This window comes from Psammomys obesus, unplaced genomic scaffold (genome assembly GCF_907164565.1).
Source record: "Psammomys obesus unplaced genomic scaffold, mPsaObe1.curated_primary_1811, whole genome shotgun sequence".
Classification (NCBI taxonomy): Eukaryota; Metazoa; Chordata; class Mammalia; order Rodentia; family Muridae; genus Psammomys; species Psammomys obesus.
Genome location: NW_026596244.1, coordinates 2,057,520 through 2,064,491, shown reverse-complemented (window position 1 = coordinate 2,064,491; position 6,972 = coordinate 2,057,520).

The following is a 6,972-nucleotide window of genomic DNA, read 5'->3' as shown; positions in this document are numbered from 1 at the left end:
AAAAATAAAAATTTAATTTAAAAAATCAGTAACAAAGAGGCTAACTATTCAAGAATTTCTGTACTGGAGAAACTTGAAACCATGATCTGTACCAATTGAACACAAAAATACTTGTCCAATGGTTCCCTACAAATACAGCTTGCACCTCACTAGTTCATGTCTGAGGGAATCCACTTGTTAGGAATTAGCAGCCACAGTAAAGCACAATATTCAGTTGTGCCCTTGATCTGAAAAACTTCTTTAAACAGTGTTATAGGATACATTCTAAAGATATTAACAAATGGTAATAGTTGAATGGAATAACAAAGGATAGCAATCTGAAGGGAGTTTAGTGTCCTTCCTCTAAGACACTGCAGGATAACAAGGAGCCATATCAGCAAAACACAGTACCCACGGATCATATTTGCACATGTCAGAAGGAGAAGATGTCAGAAAAAGCAGCAAGAAAATGAAAAGAAAGATGTAGGGATTAAAGGAAGCACTTCTGCAACATTGGAAAGAGGAGCAAAGAAGAATAAACTCCAGTTTTAGGGACTATGATATAAAGAAAGAAAGGAAAAACCCTACTTATCAAAAGATGAGATAAAATGCAATAGCCTATCTGTCAATGACAACAAGTGCAGCCTCTGAAAGTTATAATGACACTGGAGAGAGTGAATGGGAGTGATAAGGCTCAATTTGCCTTCACAAATGCAGGACAAACACAAAGGAAACACTTAAAGAATAGAAACAGAAACCAGTCACTTTTCTTTTATCACTCAATTGCCTTGAGATTGCAGCAAACTATCAAATATTTGCTTTAACAACCACGCTCACTTTCACTTGCCTTTGAGGAAAATGAGCATCTTATTTTCCTTTATGTCACCACATCTTACCCATTCTTTTTTTTTCCATTTTCTTCTTCCCCTTTACCTGTTATCTCTTAAAGAGATTCAAAGCCAATCAGGATTATCTTTAATGAGATAAAACTTGTATACTTATCATTTCTGAATAAGCCTTTATAAGTTGCTGAGTTCTATTACTGACAGGCCTAGCCACTGCCATTCCTTAAAGCTCATTCGTTCTGATGATTGTTATGGGAACCATAGTAATTTACATTTCCAGAACTAAATGACTTGTTTTTCTTGCTTCCTTTCTTCCCACACCCTATTGATCTTCTGTCAAGGTCCCTGCCCTGATGATCCCTAGTCAAAAACAACCAGTCAATTCTCCTCTTGTATTTAGCATTCCCTGATCATTTCTTGCAATGGACAATTTCAGGCCAAAAGAGGAAGATTTTAGACCTCTTCATTATCTTTTCCCCCTTTCACCCTTATAATCACCCCACTCTGTAAGCAGATAGTCAGTTTTCTTCTTTCTGGATCTGAAAGGACCAGGCCTGACCCCTCAATCTCCAAAAGTCATCAGTTCCAGGAATAAGGCCATAGGTCACCAATTGCAGGAATAAGAAAACCATAAAATTTCTTACCCAGGCAATAGCCTGTAGGTAAATACAAGAATGGGATGGTATATATATTTTAATATTTATTATTTTTTTATTTATTACTTTTAAAAATATTTATTCTTTATACAGTATTCTGTCTGCATGTGTGCTTGCAGGGCAGAAGAGGACATCTCATTATACATGGTTATGAGCCACCATGTGGTTGCTGGGAATTGAACTCAATTGGAAGAACAGCCAGTGCTCTTAATCTCTGAGCCTGGGGTAGTATCTTATCTCAGGGAGGGGCATCTGTGCGGAGGAGCAGCCCACCCACCTAACATTCCTGAGGTCAATAGAAAGCTCCTGCAAGGTTAGTTATGTTAGTTAGCCAATCATTTTGTAACAAGCTTGCCCTTGCTGGCTGAATGTCATCAGTTGTATAACTGCTAAGCTGGGAATTCTGGGTTCTTGCTCAAACCCCAAATAAAAAACCTGCTAAGCAGCTGCCCAGGGCTTTTCTTTCTGATTACTGCATTGGAGAGACCAAACTTAAACCTGAATAAAGCATTTTGCTCTTGCGTATGTGGTCTGGCTCCTGATTGTCTTTGGGGACCTTAGATCTGGGCATAACAGTTCTAAATATTTCCTTTCCCCAGGGTCTTTGTTTGATTGTATTTTTTTTTACTTCATTATTATCATTATTATTTTCAATTTATTTACTTTGTATCCCAGTTGTAGTTCCCTCCCTCTTCTCCCAGTCTTTCCATCCCTTCTTCTTCCTCTCCTAAACCCTCTTCCCTAGGCAACTGATAGGGGAAGGTCTCCATACTCTCTGACCCTGGCCTATGAGGACAGCCTGGATCCTCTTCCTCCATGGGCTGGCTAGGTCACCCCTCCAGGGAAAGTGATCAAGGAGCAGGCAACTGAGTTCATGTCAGAGACTCTCTCTTCTCCTCTTACTAGGGAACCCAGATGGAGACTGAGTTGTCTGTGGGCTACATCTGAGCAGGCAGCCTAGCCATATAATATAGGATAAAGAAGCTAAACAACAAGGAGGACCCTGGAAAAGATGCTTAATTCTCCTTCAGAAGGGAAAACAGGATCAACACCTAGAACAGTAGAAGAGAGGGCACAGGCTGGGAGCCTACTACAGATGTCCTCTAAAAGACTCTACCCAGCAGAGGATCGAAGCAGATGCAGAGACTCACAGTCAAACTTTGGACAGAGTACAGGGAATCTTAAGGAAGAAGAGGGATCTAGAAGGGGACAGGAGCCGCACAAGGAGACAAAAAAAAGATGGACAGCAGAGACTGATGCATCAACCAAAGACCATGATTGTATGCTTTTTTAATTAAAGTTGCTCTGTTGTACTCCTCATTTCATTGTCTGTCTTCTTTTTTTTTTTTTCTTGCCACCCTTAAGATATTTCCCACATTTTAACATCAAGGGAAAACCAAGTGAACATAAGTACGTCATTCTAACTGAAATTTTATGTGGATAAGTTATAATGATATATCTCTATCAATGCTACTATAACACCAACTGGATACAAGTGGATTTTAGTATTGTTGGATTTTAGTATTGTTGGTATAAGATAGCTCTACTTATATAAAATTTAAAAAGTATGTCTTCATATCAGAAATGACGGATCTGGGGTGATGTCCCATAAAGGAACATATCAACAAAGTTGAAGTCACTCCACAAGGCGATTTTCCTTTTGAAAAATGTGTATGCCATTCCCCTAAGCTACCTAGGGTATAGTAGCCTCTGTTTTCTATTCCAAATACAAGTGGGATATTGACTATTTTTCCTGACTGAGGTTGTTCAGTTTTACAGACCATTCCCGATTGGCTAATTTAGAAAGTGTCTTGAAAAGGGAGAATACAAAATTTTGATGTATAAGCAATTGGGAATCCTGGGATGCGGTTACACCTGGTCAAACAAGCCTATTTATAAAAGGACTCACAAAAGAGATTATAGGAGAGAAAAGAAAATGAGGGGAAGAAGACACACAGCCATTAAACATGTAAGAAATAAAGGAAATCATTTTTACTATAATTTCAAAATATTTTATAAATTATGGATGTCATATTATAACACATAGTATCCACTCTAAAATATATTTAACTGTTTCTTCATGTCATTTATTCATTTTTTTATTTTTTTATTTAACTTTTATTAATTACACTTTATTCACTTTGTATCTCCCCATAAGCCCCTCCCTCCTCCCCTCCAGGTCCCACCCTCCCCCCCTTTCTGCATGCATGCCCCTCCCCAAGTCCACTGATAGGGGAGGTTCTCCTCTCCTTTCTGATCTTAGTCTATCAGTTCTCAGGGCTCTCTTGTTGCTTAAAACTCATATGAAATGAATTTCAATTCCTATTAATCTATCCTTTTTTTAAGAGCTTGTAGTCATGAACCTAGTGTAGGAGAAGAAAATTATCTTTTAGTTCTTCTATGACTTTTTCAAACACCTTATCCGTCACTTGGGAAATTATAGGAGTAGGGCACTGAGTAGCCAGCCTGAAACACTCACTTCTTGAGATGCAACATATATTACCCACTGCTTGGGTGACCAGGACCCTGCGACAAGACATCCCAGAGAAAGAGGAGAGAACTGGAAAAATAGAAAGTAGTGATAAAATGATAATGATTCCTAATGATCTGCTGTACTCAGAGATCAGTGTCTTGTTCTACTATTGTAGAGAAGCATCCTCTTGAAGCAGATATAAACAAATACAGAGACCCATAGCCAGACAATATGCAGAGAGTGAGAGACTTTGGAACACTCAGCAATAAATGGGATGTCTCCATCAAATGATCCCACAGAACTCAAGGAACACTGTAGAAAAGAAGAGGAGGCAGGAAGAGTATAAGAGTCAAAGGAGGTAGAGGACACAAGCAAACAAAGCCTTCCAAATCAACATGAACAAATTAACATGCACTCACGGAGACTATAGCATACATAGAGCCACCGCTAATGGGCATATATTATAGCTTTCAGGTTAGTAGGTTTTTTTAATTTAATTTTATTTTATTAATTACACTTTATTCACTTTATATCCCCCCATAAGCCTCTCCCTCCTCCCCTCCCAGTCCTACCCTCCCTCCCCTTTCTTCACACATGCCCCTCCCAAGTCCACTGATAGGGGTGGTCCTCTTCTCCTTCCTTCTGATCTTAGTCTATCAGATCCCATCAGGAGTGGCTGCATTGTCCTCTTCTGGGGCCTGGTAAGGCTGCTCCCCCCTCAGGGGGAGGTGATCAAAGAGCAGGCCTATCAGATTATGTCAGAGGCAGTCTCTTTTCCCATTACTATGTAACCCACTTTTTATGGGATTCCTGAGTGTGAAAACAAGCACATCTCTGACTTTGTGTCTTCTTTTGGACTCCTTTTCCTTTTATTCATTTATTTTGCCCAGCTTCAATGTGATAGTTTTTATTTTATTTTGTTATATTAAAAAATGAATGAATGAATGAATGAATGAATGAATGAATGAATGAATGAAAACTCAGCCCCTAGGGTAAAGGTTACCCAGTAAACTGTGGCTTATCCCTTCTGTGAGAAGGGGACTATGTTTTCTGCAATAGAGTGACACTGGGTATATTAACCACTTCAGGACAGGCTTCATGTCCAGGAGCAATTAACCAATTAACCAACATATAATTGGATGATGCAATTCTTGTGTGTGTGTGTGTGCATTTGTTTAGTTACTTTTTGGGTTACTTCTTGTCTAATTTTTGGATGTGGTTTTATTATTTTGGTTTCTTGGTTTCATGTCGTATTGCATTTTTGTTTGTTTTTGAGAAAGAACGTGGTGAATTGATGTGGAACAGTTCAACTCATTTTACAGAGAGGAAGTTTACTAAAATATCACCATAATACAGAATGAACTGCCAAACAATGAGCATGCATGGTACAGACCTAGGCCCTTTGTAGAACTTCTAACAGCAGGACCAGCAGCTGTGTCTGGCTCTGTTTCCTGCCTTTGGATTTCCTTCTCCTAATTGCTCTCCTCTATCTGGTCTCAACAGGAGAAGATGTGCCTAGTCTTACTGCAAAATGATATGCCAAGGCTGGTTGATATTCATGGGAGTGGAAGAAAGGAAGGGAGTGGGAGGGACTGGAGGAGAGGAAGGAGGAGAAGCTGCAATTAATAATAATTTTAAAAAACACACAATAAAAATTATTGATAATCTCTTATATAATCACAAAGTATTTTCTTATTAATGTGAATGAATAATCAAGAGAACAAGACACTGTGGGCCCCATTAGAAAAAATAAACAAAAAACTGTTTCTGTATTTCTGTAGTATAGAGATAACATTTCAAGCTATCTAAATCAAGAGTTAAGCAAGTTGGGTCTGCCAATTGCCTGTCCAGTGGACCATCTTTTCAGAGTGTAGATTCACTCTAAAGCACATTAATGCTTTAGTGAAGATAGGGCTTTCCAGAATTTTCACCTACATGTGGCATGCAGAGCCATAGCCAATCATACTAAGTGCCTTTATTCAGAATTACCCAGAAAAGTGATGTTTTCCTTGTCCACTTTCTATGCCTCTTCTATGCATGCATTTTCTAACACTCTGGATTTCACTCTCTGAAACTCTCCTCTCCACCATGTGGCTACTTGTCCAGCACACAGCTGTCCTCCTTATTTGCTTAACTTGAGCAGCTGCTATTTCTTTTTTCTCTTGTCTATCTTGTTACATCACAGAGAGTCACCAAGATTTAGAGCTTGTCTACCCTGGAGATTTTCTTTTTGCTTCTTCTTTTTTTTTTTTTTTTGGTATTCAATTCTCTTTATTAGTGATGGATTTATGGTTCAAAATGAAGGTTAAATTAAAAAGAAAATATCAGAGTTGATGTTCTTTTTTTCTTTTTTCTTTTTTATTAATTACACTTTATTCATTTTGTATCGCTCCCATAAGCCCCTCCCTCTTCCCCTCCCGACCCCACACTCCCTCCCATTTCTGCATGCATGCCACTCCCCAAGTCCACTGATAGGGGAGGTTCTCCTCTCCTTTCTGATCTTAGTCTGTCAGTTCTCGTCAAAAGTGGCTGCATTGTCCTCTTCTGTGGCCTGGTAGGGCTGCTCCCCCCTCAGGGGGAGGTGATCTAAAATCTATGCATCTAAAGAAACCAAGCAAGAGAGAGGACCCTAATTAAAATGTTCAATCCCCACCTGAAAGGCAAAGAGGATGGACATCAGAAGAAAAAGAAAATAGGAAACAACCTCGGAACCTGCTACAGAGGGCCTCTGAAAGCCAGAAGAAGAAAACAGGAAACAACCTCAGAACCTACCACAGAGGGCCTCTGAAAGCCTTTGCCCTGCAGACTGTCAAAGCAGATGCTGAGCCTGATGGGCAACTGTCTAGCAGAGTGAATGGAATTTTGTGTAAGAAGTAGGAAATAGTAAGAGCTGGAGAGGACAGGAACTCCACAAGGAGAGCAACAGAACAAGAAAATTTGAACACAGAGAACTTCCCAGAGACTCATACTCCAACCAAGGACTATTCATGGAGATAACCTAGAACTCCTGCACAGATGT